The 19769-nt window shown below is 44.0% G+C and overlaps 1 long non-coding RNA gene across 1 annotated transcript; it reads right to left on the reverse strand.

The window, feature by feature from the left end:
- Window positions 1-884: 884 nt before the first annotated feature.
- On the reverse strand, window positions 885-19689 carry LOC119851286. The gene is made up of 3 exons (XR_006278163.1): window positions 19594-19689; window positions 15738-15956; window positions 885-4077 (listed from the first exon to the last, which is right to left on the reverse strand). It is a non-coding gene; the product is annotated as an uncharacterized LOC119851286 (long non-coding RNA).
- Window positions 19690-19769: the final 80 nt, after the last annotated feature.

Here is a 19769-nt window from a genome sequence, read left to right on the forward strand (position 1 = left end):
TTTATTTTTTTTGGAGAGGGGAAGCTTCAATGGATACAGGGTGCAAAGTAGGGAAACCATAAAGGAGTTTCAGAGTAGCAGCTGTGTTAGTCTGTATTCACAAACAGAAAAGGAGTACTTGTGGCACCTTAGAGACTAACGAATTTATTTGAGCATAAGCTTTCGTGAGCTACAGCTCACTTCGTCGGATGCATTTGGTGGAAAATACAGTGGGGAGATTTATATACACACACAAAGAACATGAAACAATGGGTTTTATCATACACACTGTAAGGAGAGTGATCACTTAAGATGAGCCATCACCAGCAGCAGGGGGGGGAAAGGAGGAAAACCTTTCATGGTGACAAGCAAGGTAGGCCATTTCCAGCAGTTAATAAGAATATCTGAGGAACAGTGGGGGGTGGGGTGGGAGAAATAACCTGGGGAAATAGTTTTACTTTGTGGAATGCCTCATCCATTCCCAGTCTCTATTCAAGCCCAAGTTAACTGTATCAAGTTTGCAAATTAATTCCAATTCAGCAGTCTCTCATTGGAGTCTGTTTTTGAAGTTTTTTTGTTGAAGAATTGCAACTTTTCGGTCTATAATCGAGTGACCAGAGAGATTGAAGTGTTCTCCGACTGGTTTTTGAATGTTATAATTCCTGACGTCTGATTTGTGTCCATTTATTCTTTTATGTAGAGACTGTCCGGTTTGGCCAATATACATGGCAGAGGGGCATTGCTGGCACATGATGGCATATATCACATTGGTAGATGTGCAGGTGAACGAGCCTCTGATATTATGGCTGATGTGATTAGTCCCTACGATGGTATCCCCTGAATAGATATGTGGACAGAGTTGGCAATGGGCTTTGTTGCAAGGGTTAGTGGTTCTGTTGTGGGGTGTGTGGTTATTGGTGAGTATTTGCTTCAGGTTGGGGGGCTGTCTGTAAGCAAGGACTGGCCTGTCTCCCAAGATCTGTGAGAGTGATGGGTCGTCCTTCAGGATAGGTTGTAGGAGTTAACATAAAGGAGTTAACATTCATGGGTAATTAATGTTCTCATAAAAAACTATGTACGCCTCACAGAACTGTGGTCCTTTGCTCAGAGAATATGGGTCCAGGCTAACAATAAGAAGAAAGAAGCCTAATTTCATTCATAACTGGCTGAACCACACACAAACTCTGGATCCAAAGAGCTTAAGTTCATAGATATTCTTAGCCAAGATTTGCGTTCAGGCTCATTTCTAATTTTCATATATCCAAACGATGCTGGCCTACTACTTTACTTGTCAGCTATCTAAGTAGCTTCAATGAAATGCTGCAGCCTCCAGTCTTTTCTGAACACCAACTTTCTATAGCCAAGGAATGGTCTACCCCACTTAAGGTCATGTGGCTCATTCCATACCCACACTGACCCATGTCATCGCCTTTATGGCATTGTTCAGGGATAAACATTGCTCGTTCCGGATGCCCTTGACTAGATACTCATCTGTTCCCCCACTTCTGACTCAGTCTTCTCCGAGATTAGAATTCAGTTTCTTTCACTTCAAAGTGCCTCAACACAGTTATCCTAAATTTAACAATCTTCACATCTAATACAGAAGGAAAGCACAAAATGAAAGCCAGCTAATAAAGCTACATTTAGTGGGTCCCTAGAAAAAGTGCCCTCAGCTGGCCTGAAAACTTAGTTATAGAATATTGGTTAAGTAAGATGAAATCCTTATATGGTAGAAAGACCTTTTACTGGCTTGCGGCTGAATTCCTGTTTACACTTTCAAAGGTTTGTAAAATGCATGGGAGCAGTTCATACAGAGCTATTGTTTCAGGTGGTTTATGTATGGCTAGGGTGACCAGATGTCCCATTTTTAGGGACTTTTTCTTATATAGGCACCTATTGCCCCCCTGTCCCGTTTTTTCCACAGTTGCTATCTGGTCACCCCATCTATGGTTCATGTTTTGAAGGTAATCACTGCAACTGCAAGGGTAAGAGACATCTGTAAAGTCTCAAATTCTAGCACTTCTTACATAAGAGGTGACTGTTCCAGGGTGATTTTCTGTGATTTATTACAGGAAACACATTTTAATCGTCTCTCCCCCTCCCAAAAAAATTGGTAACCTAAACTGATTGACTTCTTACATTGCCTTTCTCAAACCAGTTTGGTTTTACTTAAGTATGTTCTCCCAGCCCACAACAAGTATCAATGACAGGCAAGACCCAGTGCGGAATGTAAATGCAAGTGGGCTGATTTACAGAAGTATTTAATACACACAATTTCCATCGAAGAACATGGGAATAAGAGATGCTCAACAACTTTGAAAAATCAGACTACTTTTATTTAAGTGCCTAAATATGGATTTTGGAGCCTGATTTTAAGCACCCAAATTTAAAAATTTTGGCCTTAGCCTGGTCTACAATTAAGTGTTAGGTTGACCCAGCTACATCACTCAGGATGTGAAAAATCCACACTCCTGAGTGATATAGTTAAACTGACTCCCCTAATCCTTGGGTAGACAGTGATAAGTCAACAGAAGAATTCTTTCATCTACCTAGCTACAGCCTCTTGGGGAAGTGGATTACCTACACTGACAGGAGAATTCCTCCCATTGTCGGAGGTAGTGTCTACACTGAAACATTACAGCTGTGCTGCTCAGCCCTGAAGCTGTGCTGCTGTAGCACTTAAAGTGTAGACAAGCCTTAAATCTCTCACCCTTGCAGCTGTGGTGATTACCTTCAAAACATGCACCATCTTGTGAGATTTTGCAGATTTTCTATAAAATTTAGTCTAGCATCAATGTAGGCAGATTATAATAAAATAATAAACTGTTGTGGATAAGCTTTTACCTCTTATTAAAATGTAAGAGCTGGGTCAGATAGGATAGGAAACAAATTTATAACTCTCCATAGAAATTCTGTAGGTTGGAGGGAAGGGAAACCCTGCAGATTTCTCCAAAAATACCTGCAAATTTCCATCAGCCTTAGCTCTGGCTCAGATTCAGTCATCAGCTAGGCAGCTCTAGGCCAATGTTTACGGTATACAATAGAAAAAGCTGTAGTGGGCCAGAACTGGAACCTGACAAGGAAGGATATCTAATAAAGTGAAATGCTGATCTGGATTGTTTTGGTTTAATTTAACCTTTCGTGGGGGACGGCAGAGGGGAATGTCCATCTGCAGAGACTGCAGCTCTATTTAAGACCATAAGATGGCACTAGAAGAGTACTCTGTATATAGTGAAACCAATTTAAAATGTCTAATCAAAGAATGGGGAACTGTTTCTTGTCTCTCTGCCTTGTGACACCCTACGCAAGCCACGTTTGCTTTGCCTATTCCTCAGGGCTTGTTTGCTTAACTCATCAAGAATGTTTTGAAATGGTTTGTTCATTATATTTTAATTCAGCTAAAATTAGCATGCATCACATAGAAATCTGACAGGTTTCAGAGTAGCAGCCGTGTTAGTCTGTATTCGCAAAAAGAAAAGGAGTACCCGTGGCACCTTAGAGACTAACACATTTATTAGAGCATAAGCGAGCTGTAGCTCACGAAAGCTTATGCTCTAATAAATTTGTTAGTCTCTAAGGTGCCACGGGTACTCCTTTTCTTTATAGAAATCTGAATTACTTTCCAGGCAGTGTTGGAGGAAAACTTGTGTGTTGTGTGCTCTGTGATGTTTTAGTACTGTTTGTATTAATAGTTATGACAATTGTTCAATGTTGTGGTTAAGTTATGTCCTTTTGGACATTTTCGCGCGCTTTGCGCTAAGGGTGGAAAAAGCTGACAGACTCTCATGTGAAATCTGGTTCCAGCTGGAGTCGCTGTGGAACTTTGGCGCCCTGGTGCTTGTAAAAAGGCTTCCATGACTGTTAGCTGTCGCTGTCCATCTGAGAGGCAGTCAAGTGCCTTTGTGCGGCGACGGACCAAGAGAGCAGCGTTGTCAAGGAGGGCGTATACCATCTAATTGAACTTATCTGTCCGGTATCCTGTATATCCAGGGTCACTAATTTACCTGGTTCCAGATCCAGTCCGATCCTGTGTTCCTCTTGCCTCGGTCCGAAATCAGTCGTTAGACGATTTGAGGTCCCGGGCCCTCCAAACGCCAGCTACGAAAGAAACAGCATTTTAACATCATCTGCCCAAAAGCCTCTGACAGAGTAGAGTTTTGGGGTATTTTGCTTTCCTTTATTTTACTTGTTACCTCGTGAGGGGTATTTGGGGCCCAGGTTTAATACCCATAGAGGCAACCACAACTGTTTATCTGTTTATGGTTAATAGTTTTCCCCTTTTATATCTTTTAGGAATATAGCTATTCCTAAATAAACTGTTTATGTTTTCGAAGAGCTTTGTTTCTCTCCTCTTCTTTCCCTGCATACACATGTACATAGGTGGGAAGAGAGGACTGGATAAATACTTCACAGGTGATAGACCCTGCCTGACGGTGAAAAAGACCTGTCTATTGTAATTGGGGGTTTCTCCTTTTTATTTCACCACCTCTCTTATCACCGTTTCAGCAGAGACACAGGAAAATGTATGTTTTTTTTTAAATTTAATTCATTATTATCACCGCCTTTTATACACTCAACTTGTATGCCTTTAACTATACCAGCATAGTTAAAGGAAAAACAACTCCTCAGGCGTGGACACAGTTATAACAGTAGAGCTTATTCCTGTGTGGGAACTGTGAACAACCAGTATAACTGCCCACACTTGGGGTTGTACTGGTATACTTATATATATATAAAATCACACCCCTAACATAGTTATACTCGTACAAAAACTGGGTATAAACCAGATCTACACCATCAAATTAGGCCTGAATAAAGACTGGGAGTGGTTGGGTCATTACAAAGCCTAATTTTCCCCATACTAATTTCCCCCTAATGTTACTTACACGTTCTTGTCAACTGTCTGAAATGGGCCACTCTCATTACCACTACAAAAGTGATTTTTCCTCCCTTGGTATCCTATTGTTAATTGAATTGTCTTGTTAGACTGACCTCCTACTTGGTAAGGGAACTCCATCTTTTCATGTGCTGGGTATTTATACCTGCTACTGTATTTTCCACTCCATGCAGCTGATGAAGTGGGTTCTAGCCCATGAAAGCTTATGCCCAAATAAATCTTTTTGTCTCTAAGGTGCCACAAGGACTCCTCATTGTTTTTGCTGATACGACTAACATGGCTACCACTCTGAAACCTGTCATTCAAAGATGGTAATTACTCTGGATTGGAACTTGCTTGACTTTGAAGCTGTGAATCTTTAGCTAGATAAAATGGAGTTATTTCTTACACACATAATAAAAAAATCCTATTTTTAATTGTTATTAATAACCACCAGAATGATGCACTACACCCCAAATAATTAGAATGTAGAAAAAGGTTTGAAACACTTTTCTAAACTTTAAAGACAATCATTCAAGTGAGATTAACGAGGAAAAGAGGCATGAGGTCTGGTGGCTAGGGGAGGGTCCTGGGGTTGGAGTCCGAAATCCCAAGGTTCAAGTCCTGACTCTGCCACTGACTTCCTGTGTGATCTTGGGCAAGTCACTTTCCCTTGCTGAGCCACCTCCCCTCAGTTTATCTGCCTTGTCTAGTTAGACTGTAAACTCTTCAAGACAGGCACTGTAGCTTACTACAGGTATGGAAAGTGTCTAGACAATGGGGCTCTGATCTTAGTTGGGGCTTCTAGATTCTACCATAATATAAATAAATAAAACCTGGTGTGGGGGAAGGGTAATAAACATGGGGCACCAGTAGTCAGACTAAAATAATACCCCCGCCATTGCTATATTTGACTAATGTACGGAATTTTTATTAATGTCTATGTGTATAGCAGTTGATCCTAAAAATTAGAGACTTTTCTTGTACGAATGGTGGCTCTCAGTGTGGTTCAGATGAGAAGGCTAGTAGTCTCCAAGATCTGAAAGCCACTTAGAGGCTGGCTGGGGAAGGAGTAAAAGCACAGTGTACCTCCCTCCCTAGGTGCTGAAAGCATCTGCCTGCTGTTTAGATAGAAGAGCACCTGAGTTAACCTAACACACAGGTCTCTAAAGCACTAAGCTCTGAAGTAGTCTGGGGCTAGCCCAGTAATACATTTATCTGAAGCCTTTGGCAGTTATTTGAGCTATCTTTGATTAGCTCAGTCTAGGAGCTCAGCTTTGCAGACAGAAATGAGACTACTCCTGCTCACATAAAGAAGCTGCAAACAAGGATAGGATACTTAGAAACACAGGCAGTTCAATGCAGGGCTGACAGCTTTTCACACTGGATCTGTCTGTCACATTGTAAATACTGTAAATCCCTAAAGCAAGCACACATGCCTCGAAAAGATTGTCCTTCTGATGTGTCTCTCTGTATGTCAGCAGTCTAAGGCTAATAATAGAGCAAGGCTCTGGAACTTGCCCAGTCTCTTGACACAGTAGGAAAGGAGTTGTCAGCCCTCTCTGGTTGAAGCACACATTCTATTAGTGCATCAAAAAATGTCAGAAACTACAGTGGAAGCATCACAGAAATCCACACTGAGTGTTTACTATTTCATTTTAAAATTCCATATTTATTCTTTCTGCAGATTCTAGATAAATTCTCTATGTGCTGTAAGACCTAATAGTATCTCTCATTAAATGGACTTTTGGTGTTTACAATGAGGGTCTGGCATCTGTTAGGTTAATAGTGTTGTCCAGTGGTTAGAGCAGGGAATTAGGAGTCAGGACTCCTTCTAGGGTCCAATACTTTCACCACTGTGGCAGCAGAATAAGGCCCCTGGATTCTGTCACTAGCTGTGCTAAAAATTCATAAAAGCCCAGTCTACTTTAGGAAATCTATCCACTTCTCACAACAGGCAAAGCTAATGCAGTGCTGAAAACAGATAAGTGCAAGTATAGAGGGGACCCCACTATGTTCAGTACCATTTCAGAAACTATGATTGAGTCTATAATGCTAAATACAGTTTAGGCCTATCTATACTTACAGCTGCACCACATTTAGTAGCAGTGCAGCTGTACCACTTGCTAACATGCTTCTCATCAATTGGCTAGTGGCTTTTAGCAAGTCACTTAAATTCCTGAGCCCCATATACTAAGCCCTGATCTATACTACAAATTTAGAGCCTATAAATACGTCACTCTGGGGTGTGGCCACATCCCTGAGCAATACAGCTATACCTACCTAACTCTCAGTATAGCAAGTGCTATGTCAAGGGGAGGGCTTCTGTTGTACTAGCTACTGCCTCTCAGGGAAGTGGAGTACCTATGCCAGGAGGTACACAGCTGCAGCACTTTCAGTGTAGACAAACCTTAAGCTTTTTCTTATGATCCATCACTGCACTACCATCATTTTATCTTCACTGATGACAATGCTAGTAGAAACAGGGCTCCAGACAGCTGCAACATTTTAAGTACCACATTATCTAATCCAGCTCAGGGCAAGTCTGCAGAACATGGTGCTTAAGATGCTAGTGGTCACTAGTTCTCATACACTTACCAGAGGCACTGACTTTCTGAGTTCCTGGGGGTGCTCAACCCCAGTTGCGCCCCCACTCCATCCCTTCATCCAAGCTCCCACCCTTGCTCCGCCTCTTCCCACCCCACCTCTTCCTGCCCCATTCCACCCCCTCCTCCTGTCCACCGCTGAACAGCTGATCACGGCAGGTGGGAGGCACTGGGAGGGAGCGGGAGAAGATGATCAGTGGGGCCCGCTGGTTGATATACCCACTGTATTTTTCTCATGGGTCCTCCAGCCCTGGAGCACTCATGGAGTCGGCGCCTATGGCTCTTACTACCAATAGTGGAACTGAAACAGTAATACAATGGCAGGAGATTTTAGAAAACAAATCCTTATAGAGACAAACTCCATATTACCTCATTTTTGGCCTACCCTAAGCAGCAAATTACAAAGTCTGTTTCATCAGACAGTTTTAAGACGTGGAGTTTTTGCCACAAGAGACTGAATATAGGATGAAAAAATTCACTCTCATAGAAGCACAACTTGGATCTTAACCAAGATCCCAGAGAAAAGGTTAAGAGTTTTCCCACTCTGTACATTTATGGTATTATTGTCCTATACTGGGCTTCACTGACAAACAGACTCCCACTGGGCAAGGCAAACTGGTGTAAAGGTTTAGCAAAAGTTCAATTTCATAGCACAGTTTCTCCTAAGATATTTTCCATGGAAGAAAAACAGATGAGAGCGACCAGAACACAAGAGCAAGACACAGTGAGTGGAACAGAAAGTTCTTTTGCAAACCATATTCCTGTTGGGATTTGTGGAGGAAAACAAACCCAAACAACAAAACCGAAGAAACAACATAAAAGAGGCAAGAACTGCCAACAACGGGCCCTTGTTCTCCTTCCTGTTTCCAGCAGTAGGATAGCAAGTTACAGAATTACCAACATTAACCACTGAAAACATCATTAACCAGGCCCGAAAAAATCAGGAAGTTGGAATAAAAGTCATGAGGTTTTTTAAAAGCCAACAACTCTGAGGTTCTTTTTATTTTCCTGTTGGGTTTTGAGCCTCCAGGGTTCACATTTTCAAGATTTGCTCGGCAACCATCAGGGCCTGAAACTTTTTTAAAAAAAAATATATACAAGTGAAAGCTGAGATTTGTTTGCCCTGTTGTCGTAGCCATGTTGGTCCCAGGCTGTAAGAGAGACAAGGTGGGTGAGGCAATATCTTTTATTGGACCACTTCTGTTGCTGAGAGAGGTAAATTTTTGAACCACACAGAGTTGTTCTTCAGGCTGAGATTTTTATGAATTAACATGACTTCAGGAGCTGGGGCTTTAAGAAAAACACCAAGTGTTGTGAGACACCTATAAAATTGCAAGCTGACAACACAACTTATGCAGATATATGACAAAGACAAAAGTGATAACAGTCACAGGACAGCCTCATTCTGATCCTTGAGACAACATCTCCCCCCCCCACCACACTCACATAACAGCAGTGTAGGACTCTTGATTTAGATTAAATGCAAAAGTACTACTTTTGCCTAACATACCTCTGCCCCCAATCACAACCTTCTTTCCCCTTGTGCTTCCTTCCATGTTGCCCCTTACATTTGGAACACCTATTCTCATCCCCCAAGCACTGAAAACTTATTTGTAGCACTCCTCAAAAGTCAGCTTATTAAGCCATCCTTCCTGCTCTATGCTCATTATCACCCCTTTCTTGAGCCATTGTCCTGTGGTTGTCTACTTTAGATTACAAGCTCCTCAGTGCAAGAAACACTCTCTTATCTAGGTAAAATACTCTGACACCCCTATATTAAAAGATTACAGTTGCAAAGTCAAGCACTCAAAAATTAGGACATGCCAGAATTAAGGTTGCACAGGCAATCTTAATGCAACCCACTTATGCATATGTACTAGGATACAATTGTTAGTTACATGATCATGAACTATTTTTTCCACAGGACTCCTTCCTTATTCAGTGCCCAGGATGGATGGGGCTCACTGAACGAGCTGTGATTCAATATTTTGTTTTATCCTCATTGCTCAATGGGTGGCCCCAGGCCATGTTTACTGCACACTGTTCAAATGCTGCTGTGAAGACAGAATTATTAACTTCCTCCTAGAAATTTCTATGATGCCCATCACTGTGGTATATCAGGCCTTCATGAACATCAATAATATTTTCATAACACCTCTGTGAAGTGATATTGTTATTCTGAGACACAGAGATTAACATCAAATGTCCACTAATTTGGGGTGTTTGATTTGAGGGCCTGACTTGTCAGAGCACTCAGCATTATGCAGCATTTAAATGTTCAAAGCACAGCTCCCATAGATTTTAATTGCAGCTGAGAGTGATCAACACTTTTTCAGATCTGGAACACACAATTAGTGGCCACCTATGAAAGGTTTGGTGCAAGTGACTTACCCTTCATCACACAGCAACTCTGTGATAGAGATAGGGATAGAATCCAGTTCTGCGGGGCAGTACTGAATTGCCTTAACCATGAGACCCTCCTTCTCTTCCTGCGATCCCATCTCACTCACTACACATCTTCCAACTACTGCAACAAGTGAGGCAAGAATCCTACAGACAACCAGCCTCCTTGACTACATGACCCTGATTCAAACCCAGGGCATGTCTCCCGTGGCAGCGTGGTGCCTCACTGAAGTCACTAGAGCATCAGTTAGGCACAGAAGCCCATTGCACATCTATCACTGCAAAGTCAAAGCCCCAGTGTGTCCTGGGTCCAGTGTTGTCCATTTATTTAAAAGGGGGGGTAAGACTGTTCAAATTTACAGGGGGGTGAAGGCCCAGGATGAAACTGTGAGGGCGAAGGTGGGCTGTATGGAAAAAAAAAACTGGAAAAAAGGGTTTGACAGAACACTCAGGTTTTAAAATCATCACATAAATTAAAGTTGGCTACTCAAGCCTTGTATGAAGCCCTACATCTACATCCTTCTTGGCCTCTTGTTGTAATTTTGCACAACTCTGTTAATGAACTTCTCAATGCAGCGCATTCATCTTTGGTGGCTTCTCATATGTCCAGTACTTCCAGTCCTTCAATTGATATGCTCATTAGTTCAGTCACATGACCGGGCAGAAGGTGACTTCTTTCAGAACACAAAGTTCTATTCAATGACGAAAAAGAACACTCACCTGTAGCTGTTGGAAGTAGCAAGGGATGAATTCCTACTTCTTTCATCCCAGGAAACATAGCACAAAGATCGGATCAAGCCAGTAGTGATGATAAAAAAAGAAGTTGAAGTCGAATCTTTATTCATTTGTCCTATGATATTCCACTCTGTGTTCAAATGCTTTATTCTGTCCTGATCACATGGCAGCCCCATTGCTGGTAGGGCCCCACCCCACTCAACTCTCAGTGTTTTATCAGACAGGCATCTGTAAAAGCTATGTAAAGGTTGAGCAGAATCTGTTCTAGATTTGTAAGCATCAAGTCTGTGTACTTTTTCAAAGGGCTTAACAAACATATTGACTCCTTAAGTGAAGAGAACAAGAAGTAAGTGCCTTCATTAGTCAACTTCTAGACTGAAGTCTTTGCTTCTTCCAGTATGTTTTTAATAGATATCTCTCTGATTGATCCAAGTATAACTTCTATTGCTGGACAAAGATTTACTATTGTTCTAGCAGATGCCTGGATGGCATTGTTTAACGACCCAAGTGATTTCAACAGTAGACTTACAAGAAAGAGAATGGCAATTATCTTCTCTGAACGTAGCAGCAAAAGTAGTCCACCAGCCTCACTACTTAAATCCATCTAATCTCGGTAGATGCTTTCCAAAGATATTAACAACGACTGGAGTAATTTTAAGACAACAGCCAAGGATTGCTCATGAGAAAGCCAGTGGGTTTTCCCAGGTTGGACTAATTTGAACTTCAGTCCTAGTGTATCTTCTATTTTTTCTAAGACGTCAGTCTTTTTGAACTCTTGGGAGGAGGGGGAGAAAGAGTACAAAGACATTCAATTTATGGCTTTCTTAAAATGTCTCTTGAACATTCTGTAGCTCGTACTAGCACTAGCTGAAGAGATGGCCTCTGCAGTGTGCATAGAAGAAATTAGGGTTACACTTTTCTCTGAGCAAAACTTGTACTCCACTATGTCTTCCAGAGAAGTTGTAGCTCCATCAAATGCACAACCAGCCATCTCTTTGGGGTTCAATTTACAAGCATTTAATTCTTTTAAGATGTCACAGATACAGCTGATGTGTCTTTTATAACCTGAACATCTAGAATGTATCTACTGGCCTACCACTGACATCAAGATAACGTACACAATGACTTGATACTTGATGCCTATTTGCATTGGTGCATTCATAAGTCATGTATGCATATTTTCTGAATGCAGTGAGAAAGTTCTTTGTTTTTTCATCTGGTGAGTCTTTCACTGTTGCATCATGTGGTTCTAACAAGTCAGTTGAGTTTCTTGCAGAAAGATAGTGAGCATTTGCCAGTCTTGATCAGACCCAGTGTCCAACTTCATGATTAACAAGTGACAATGCACTTAACATTGGCCTCTAGTCAGGGCCGTCCTAGTTATTTTGATGCCCTACGCAGCCCCCTTCCGGGGGAGCTGTGTTGTGCCCGACTCCAGGCCTCCACGGGGAATGGGGGCTGGCCACTTCCTGCGGGAAGTGGAGTGACCCGGCACCAGCCTGCTCCGCTCCCCTGGCTCCCAGCTGTGCCGCCAGTGAGTGCTGGAGGGCAGTTTCCCCCTCCCCCCAAGACTGGGAGCCAGGGAAGTGGAGCACGCTTGGGCCGGGTTCCTGCAAGAAGTGGCCAGCCCCGCAGAGGCCTGGGGCCCCACACAGCCCCCCCGTGGAAGTTTGGGACCAGATCCCCTGCTCCCACCTGCAGAGGCCTGGGGCCCTAGGCTGCTCTGCTCCCCTGGCTCCCAGCTTGGGGGCAGGGGGGAACCGCCCCCCAGCGCTCATCGGCAGCATGGCTGGGAGCCAGGGGAGCGGAGCAGGCTGGGGCCGGGTAGCTCCACTTACCATGCAGTGAATGCAGGGTCAGGCTTGGCTGCAATCTAAAGGGCAGTAGGGGTGGGGCTGGGGCGGGGAAGGGGTGGGGGTCTGGGGAAGAGCCAGAGCAGGGGCTGGAGCAGCATGCAGCTGCGCAGGGCACTAGGAAATTTGGTGCCAAATTTCCTGGTGCCCTACGCAGCTGTGTGCTTTGCGTATGGGTAAGGACGGCCTGGCTCCAGTTTGTAGTGTGTCATATCTCTTGCTTAAACAGAAAGAATGATTTGACAGCCATGTTTGTTCGCATAAACTATGTTGTGTCTCCAGCATTCTTAACAGCCTCATTAAGTACTTTTAAGATTGGCTTTGACAGAGACTGGCTTATAGGGCTTTCTGCATGTTGATGCAGTCCAGAGGCTTGGTATTTTGTATCCTTTTCATGCAGTTTGTCAGCATTAATTTGGTGATTGGTCTGGCAAACCAAGCTCCTCCAGTTTTACCAGTTGTAGCAGTGGGAAGCTTTTCTTCTTCATAAGCTTTTTTGCAAGAGGTGCACCAGTAACCATCTTCTGTAACGTCAATAAATGGGAAAACTTTGACTGACAAACATCGGGAACTGTCTTCAGGTTGTGTACACACTGTTTCTTCAGTAGATAGCACTATTTGTGCTTTGGGCTGTTCAGATGTAGATACAGCACTTGAACAGTCAGCTGACGTGTTGGTATATTCTTGGCGTGTTCTTCATATTGGTTTGTTTCTGATGCCTTTGAGTGGAAAGAATTTTTTTTGGTCTTTTTATCTTCACTTTGACCTGCAACTATGAAACTGATATGAATAAATTAAATGTTTTCTTAGGATACTGTAAATTTAACATAATGATAATGCAAATTATACCAAATCACATAAAAGATTTCTGAAACAAAACAAAAAAAAATTTCAAAAATGTATTTAATTTAAATTGACTTTTGAAAAAATGATGATATAATAATAAAATCTTTAGTACAGAAATTCCCCAAGATAATGACCTCTCAAGATAGCAATGATGCAAGATAACAACCTTGGCAAATAATGCATTTTAAAAAACCTGGCCTACCAGGACAGCAGGATTGTCTGGCTATGTAGACTCCCTCCTCAGGCCCTTCGTTACCAGCACTCCCAGCTATCTTCGAGACACCACCGATTTCCTGAGGAAACTACAGTCCATTGGTGATCTTCCTAAAAACACCATCCTAGCCACTATGGATGTAGAAGCCCTCTACACCAACATTCCACACAAAGATGGACTACGAGCCGTCAGGAACAGTATCCCCGATACTGTCACGGCTAACCTGGTGGCAGAACTTTGTGACTTTGTCCTGACCCATAACTATTTCACATTTGGTGACAATGTATACCTTCAAATCAGCGGCACTGCGATGGGTACCCGCATGGCCCCACAGTATGCCAACATTTTTATGGCTGACTTAGAACAACGCTTCCTCAGCTCTCGTCCCCTAATGCCCCTACTCTACTTGCGCTACATTGATGACATCTTCATCATCTGGACCCATGGAAAAGAAGCTCTTGAGGAATTCCACCATGATTTCAACAATTTCCATCCCACCATCAACCTCAGCCTGGACCAGTCCACACAAGAGATCCACTTCCTGGACACTACGATGCTAATAAGCGATGGTCACATAAACACCACCCTATATCGGAAACCTACTGACCGCTATTCCTACCTACATGCCTCTAGCTTTCATCCAGATCATACCACTCGATCCATTGTCTACAGCCAAGCGCTACGATATAACCGCATTTGCTCCAACCCCTCAGACAGAGACAAACACCTACAAGATCTCTATCATGCATTCCTACAACTACAATACCCACCTGCTGAAGTGAAGAAACAGATTGACAGAGCCAGAAGAGTACCCAGAAGTCACCTACTACAGGACAGGCCCAACAAAGAAAACAACAGAACGCCACTAGCCATCACCTTCAGCCCCAACTAAAACCTCTCCAACGCATCATCAAGGATCTACAACCTATCCTGAAGGACGAGCCATCGCTCTCTCAGATCTTGGGAGACAGACCAGTCCTTGCTTACAGACAGCCCCCCAATCTGAAGCAAATACTCACCAGCAACCACACACCACACAACAGAACCACTAACCCAGGAACCTATCCTTGCAACAAAGCCCGTTGCCAACTCTGTCCACATATCTATTCAGGGGATACCATCATAGGGCCTAATCACATCAGCCACACTATCAGAGGCTCGTTCACCTGCGCATCTACCAATGTGATATATGCCATCATGTGCCAGCAATGCCCCTCTGCCATGTACATTGGCCAAACTGGACAGTCTCTATGTAAAAGAATGAATGGACACAAATCAGACGTCAAGAATTATAACATTCAAAAACCAGTTGGAGAACACTTCAATCTCTCTGGTCACTCGATCACAGACCTAAGAGTGGCTATACTTCAACAAAAAAGCTTCAAAAACAGACTCCAACGAGAGACTGCTGAATTGGAATTAATTTGCAAACTGGATACAATTAACTTAGGCTTGAATAGAGACTGGGAATGGATGAGTCATTACACAAAGTAAAACTATTTCCCCATGGTATTTCTCCCTCCCACCCCACCCCCCACTGTTCCTCTGATATTCTTGTTAACTGCTGGAATTAGCCTACCTGCTTGTCACCATGAAAGGTTTTCCTCCTTCCCCCCCCTGCTGTTGGTGATGGCTTATCTTAAGTGATCACTCTCCTTACAGTGTGTATGATAAACCCATTGTTTCATGTTCTCTGTGTGTGTGTATATAAATCTCTCCTCTGTTTTTTCCACCAAATGCATCCGATGAAGTGAGCTGTAGCTCACGAAAGCTTATGCTCTAATAAATTTGTTAGTCTCTAAGGTGCCACAAGTACTCCTTTTCTTTATACATATATATGTTTCCCAATCACAAGTCTAATATTCTGGAGCAAAGTCACTAAAACATAGTCAAACAGACAAATGTTCCTTTAATGTGCCCCTCCTGTTCCTCAGACGTTCTTGTTAACTGCTGGAAATGGCCCACCTTGATAATCACCACAAAAGGTTTTCCTCCTTCCACCCCTCCTTCCTGCTGGTAATAGCTCATCTTAAGTGATCACTCTCCTTACAGTGTGTATGATAAAACCCATTGTTTCATGTTCTCTGTGTGTGTATATAAATCTCCCCACTGTATTTTCCACCGAATGCATCCGATGAAGTGAGCTGTAGCTCACGAAAGCTTATGCTCAAATAAATTTGTTAGTCTCTAAGGTGCCACAAGTACTCCTTTTCTTTTTCACTCACAGTTGTTGTCCTTGGTCAATGGAGACCCAGAGTACAGAGATGCTTTCACATGAGTTTACCTCCCACCCCGGGGTGGGGGGGAGGGTTGGCATCTTGCTCGTTCCTCCATCTGCTGTTGTTCTTCATGCCACCATTCCATCATCTGGTCCATCACCAAAGGCCCTGCATCACCACTGTCATAAACATACAGCTAAGGGTAGCATAAAATACCTCCTTTTCCTGTAAAGGGTTAAGAAGCTCAAATAACCTGGTTGGCACCTGACCAAAATGACCAATAAGGGAAGAAGATCTTTTCAAATCTGTGGGGGGAGGTTTTGTTTGTGGGGTCTTTTGTTGTTCTCTCCGGAACAAAGAGAGATCAGGGCAGGAAAAACACATCTCCTAAAACCCTACCTGAAATAAGCATCTAAGATTACAAATTGTAAATAATAAGAAGGAAAGGCATTAGATTATTTTTTTGTCTTACCTTGTGAATTTTCTCTATGCTAACAGGGAGGTTTATTCCTGTTTTTTTGTAACTTTAAAGTTTTGCCTAGAGGGGAATTCTCTGTTTTAAATCTCATTACCTTGTAAAATTACCTTCCATCCTGATTTTACAGAGGTGCCTTTTTTACTTTTTTCTTTATAATAAAATTCTGTTTTTAAGAATATGATTGGTTTTCAGTGTCCTAAAAACCCAAGGGTCTGGTCTGTGCTCACCTTCATTCCCTATTTGGTTGGTATATTATTCTCAATCCTCCCCAGGAAAAGGGGGTGAAGGGGGTCGGGGGAGGGATATTTTAAGGAAATAGGAACTCCAAGTCTTCCTTTTTCTGAAACTTTGTCTAACTCACTTGATGGTGGCAGCGATACCGCCCAAGGACAAGGAAGAATGTGCACCTTGGGAAGTTTTTAACCTAAACTGGTAGAACTAAGCTTAGGGGGTCTTTCATGCAGGTCCCCACAGCTGTATCCCAGAGTGGGGAGAGAACCCTGACAATCACCTTCTGCTGCCACCTGCCTCTCTACTGTGACTTCTGAGAGTTGGCCTCTTGAGGTTCCACCCAGCTCCCAATGATCTCAGTTCTCAGTGGGGCAACCTCACTGCTCACGCAGGCTAGACAGCATGGTCCACAGAAACCCTGTCGTATTGGGATCCAGGAAGTGGGCGGGCAAAGCCCGTCCACTGCTAAAGGATCCCCCCCCAGCCCAAGAGGGGGGTCCACAGGACCTGGAAAGCCAAATAATTACGGGGGACAACTAATGAACAACAGTGACAGAAGTGCGGTCAAAGAGTCAAACGAAGAGAACCGGACGGGGACACCGAGCAGCGCCCACTGTTCCTCGAAGGTGTCAAGGGAGTCAGTGGATGCCGCCCAGAGGAACTCTGCCCGAAGGCATGAACGGACGGAGGATCGGAAATAGGCCCCACAGTCACAGGAGACTCCATCGGTCAACCTCCTCACCCTGGTTTTATAGATGGCCACTTTAGCCAGGGCCAAGAGGAGGTTGACCAGGAGGTCCCACTACTTGGTGGGGCCATGGACAGAGAGTGCACAGATAAGAAGGTGAGGGGAAAAGTGCAACCAAAATCTTAACAAAATATTCGTGAGGAGCCGGAATAGGGGCTGCAGTCTGGCGCACTCTAGGTAGACGTGCGCCAGGATTTCCCTCACGCCGCAAAAGGGGCAGGTGTCCGGGATTTGGGTGAACCGCGCCAAGTACACGCCCATGCTCACAGCCCCGTGAAGGAGCCGCCAACTGATATCCCCGGCGTGCCGCAGGACCAAGGTGGAACAGAGGCCAGCCCACCGGGGCTACAGAGAAACCCTGTCCCAGAGCAGGCCTAAGCACTTAGACGTGGTTAGCAGTAATTTCAGCTCTAATAAAAGACTTTCAATGGAGTCTAATCAGCTCCATCTTTAAACAGGAGCGAGGGGGAGTCAAATGGTGCCTGTAACCAGTGGTGCCTTAGGCAGAGCCCACACCACCAGGCAGAACACCTATCCTCAATCTCAACTGGGATCTGGCATCTGAACACCCTGCTTAGTGAGTTCAGTTCAATTGAGGGTGACCCCCACAAACAGGACAGGCTAAATACAATTTTGCTGCCCTTTACTCATACAATAAGGATAACCACATTTTATTACCCCTGCATTCAATTTAAAATTTATTTATTAAAGCTAATGCTAAAATTATCTAATACACAGGTTAAAGAAATAGTTTCATCCATTTGGGTATAATGCTTAAATTATTCAAAAGTACAAAGTTTGGTTTAAAAAGTCATAAAATACATATAGTACATAATCTGAAATATCGCAAATTAAGGTTAATAAATTTAATAATACAGTTTAAACATTAGCATCCAAATATTCAGATACATCACTAATAAAAAGTTATACTAAGTGTAACTTGTGGAAAGCAAAAAGTGATTTGTAACCCAACACCAGCCAAAACTGATCATTTGGGCAACACAGCTCTGTCTGCTGGATACCTAGAAAGAGTAGGTGTGTTCATTTAAATACAGTCTGGTCCTGAAGCCTTTTCCCCCCAGCTCATCACTAGCTGTCAGGGGAGAGCTCATTCAGACCTTAATTTCAAATGATGATTTGTAAGCATTAGGTCAGCCAACATCGCCAAAATGAATTTGCTGACATTGTCATAAAAAACACAGCTGTGTGAGGAAGCTAGTCATTGTTCATACCTTTCAAACCTATTATGGTTTTTCAGGTACAAGTATTTTATCATATATATGCTTTTAAAGTGTGTATTGGGGAGACCATATTTCCCAAAGGGAAAACGGAACACTAGGTGGGGCTAGCGTGAGCAACCCTGGCCTGAGCTGCTCGCCCAAGCCCTGCCTGCCACCTATGTGAGGCTGGGGCCCCTACCTCCCCCTTGCACAGGGCTGCCATCACCACTCACCCTCACATGTTCCTCTGCACCTTGCTTTTGCCAAAAAAATTGGGATAGCCAGGACAGGGCTTAAAAAAGGGACTGTCCCAGGCAAAATGGGATGTATGTTCACCATAGTATTAATGTTTCATTTTCAATTTAAATTTCTAGTAAAAAAACTAAATGGAATTCCCCCCCCCCCCAAGAAAAAAATTAAAACAACTAGATCTAGTTGGAAAATAACTAAACTAACAACACTGCATATAGCTAATGGATGACTTGGGCAGGGGGAGATGAGGAGGACTAAGGAAATCCCTGCCTGGGCCACTATCTTTGGGAGCTTTTGCTACAGCCGTTCTGAACACCACACAGAAGCAGGGCTTAAGTACCCAACAGCACGTTCCTGTTACCAACAAGAACCAGCAGCAGCCTCAAGGGTGGCAGCCAGGGCCAGCAGCAAAGGCTGACAACACGCTGAAGAAGGCTGGGAGCCACTGGCAGGCTCCTGCCCACCTTCGCTGCAGTCAGGCCAAGTGCATCACACAGCAGCTACCCCGCACTGTCTAGCCCCAGGGGCAGCATTGCAGGGCAGGGGTCAGAGCAGCAGCAAAGCAAGCGTCACCCACATCAATCTGGGGTGAGCAGGGAGTCACTGAGGCACGCAGCCAGCACGAGCGAGCATGGCTAACTTGTCCACACAGAGCCACCGCAGGGGCTGGGCCTGCCTCTTCATATATGTGTGGAAGAGGGCGGAGCAACGACCCCTTACCTTGTGAACGGTTAAATTAACTGTCAATCAGGTAGATGCCCCGCCCACATCCTGGCCAGGCCCCGCCTCGTGCGACAGCGGTCACGTGGGATAGGATTGGGCGCACGGGGGCTGGGGGTTGGGCGGGGGTAGATCTCCGGCACTGTGAGTGGTCACACCAGTTGCCATTTATGAGTAGACCCCACCTGCTGCGGGAGTGACCGCGCCCCTTACCCCCTGCCGACGGTAACGAGGCCTCTGCGCAGCGATCCCTCAGGCTCACTCAAGAAAAAGCCCCGCCTCCTTCCCGGACTAGGGCCTGGCCGCTCAGTTCCGGGGCAGTGACGCACTGGGAGAGAGTGGAAGGGGAGAGGAAGAGACCCCTCAGACTATGAGTGGTCAGTTCTCCT

Source organism: Dermochelys coriacea, chromosome 1, assembly GCF_009764565.3.
Source record: "Dermochelys coriacea isolate rDerCor1 chromosome 1, rDerCor1.pri.v4, whole genome shotgun sequence".
Taxonomy (NCBI): Eukaryota; Metazoa; Chordata; order Testudines; family Dermochelyidae; genus Dermochelys; species Dermochelys coriacea.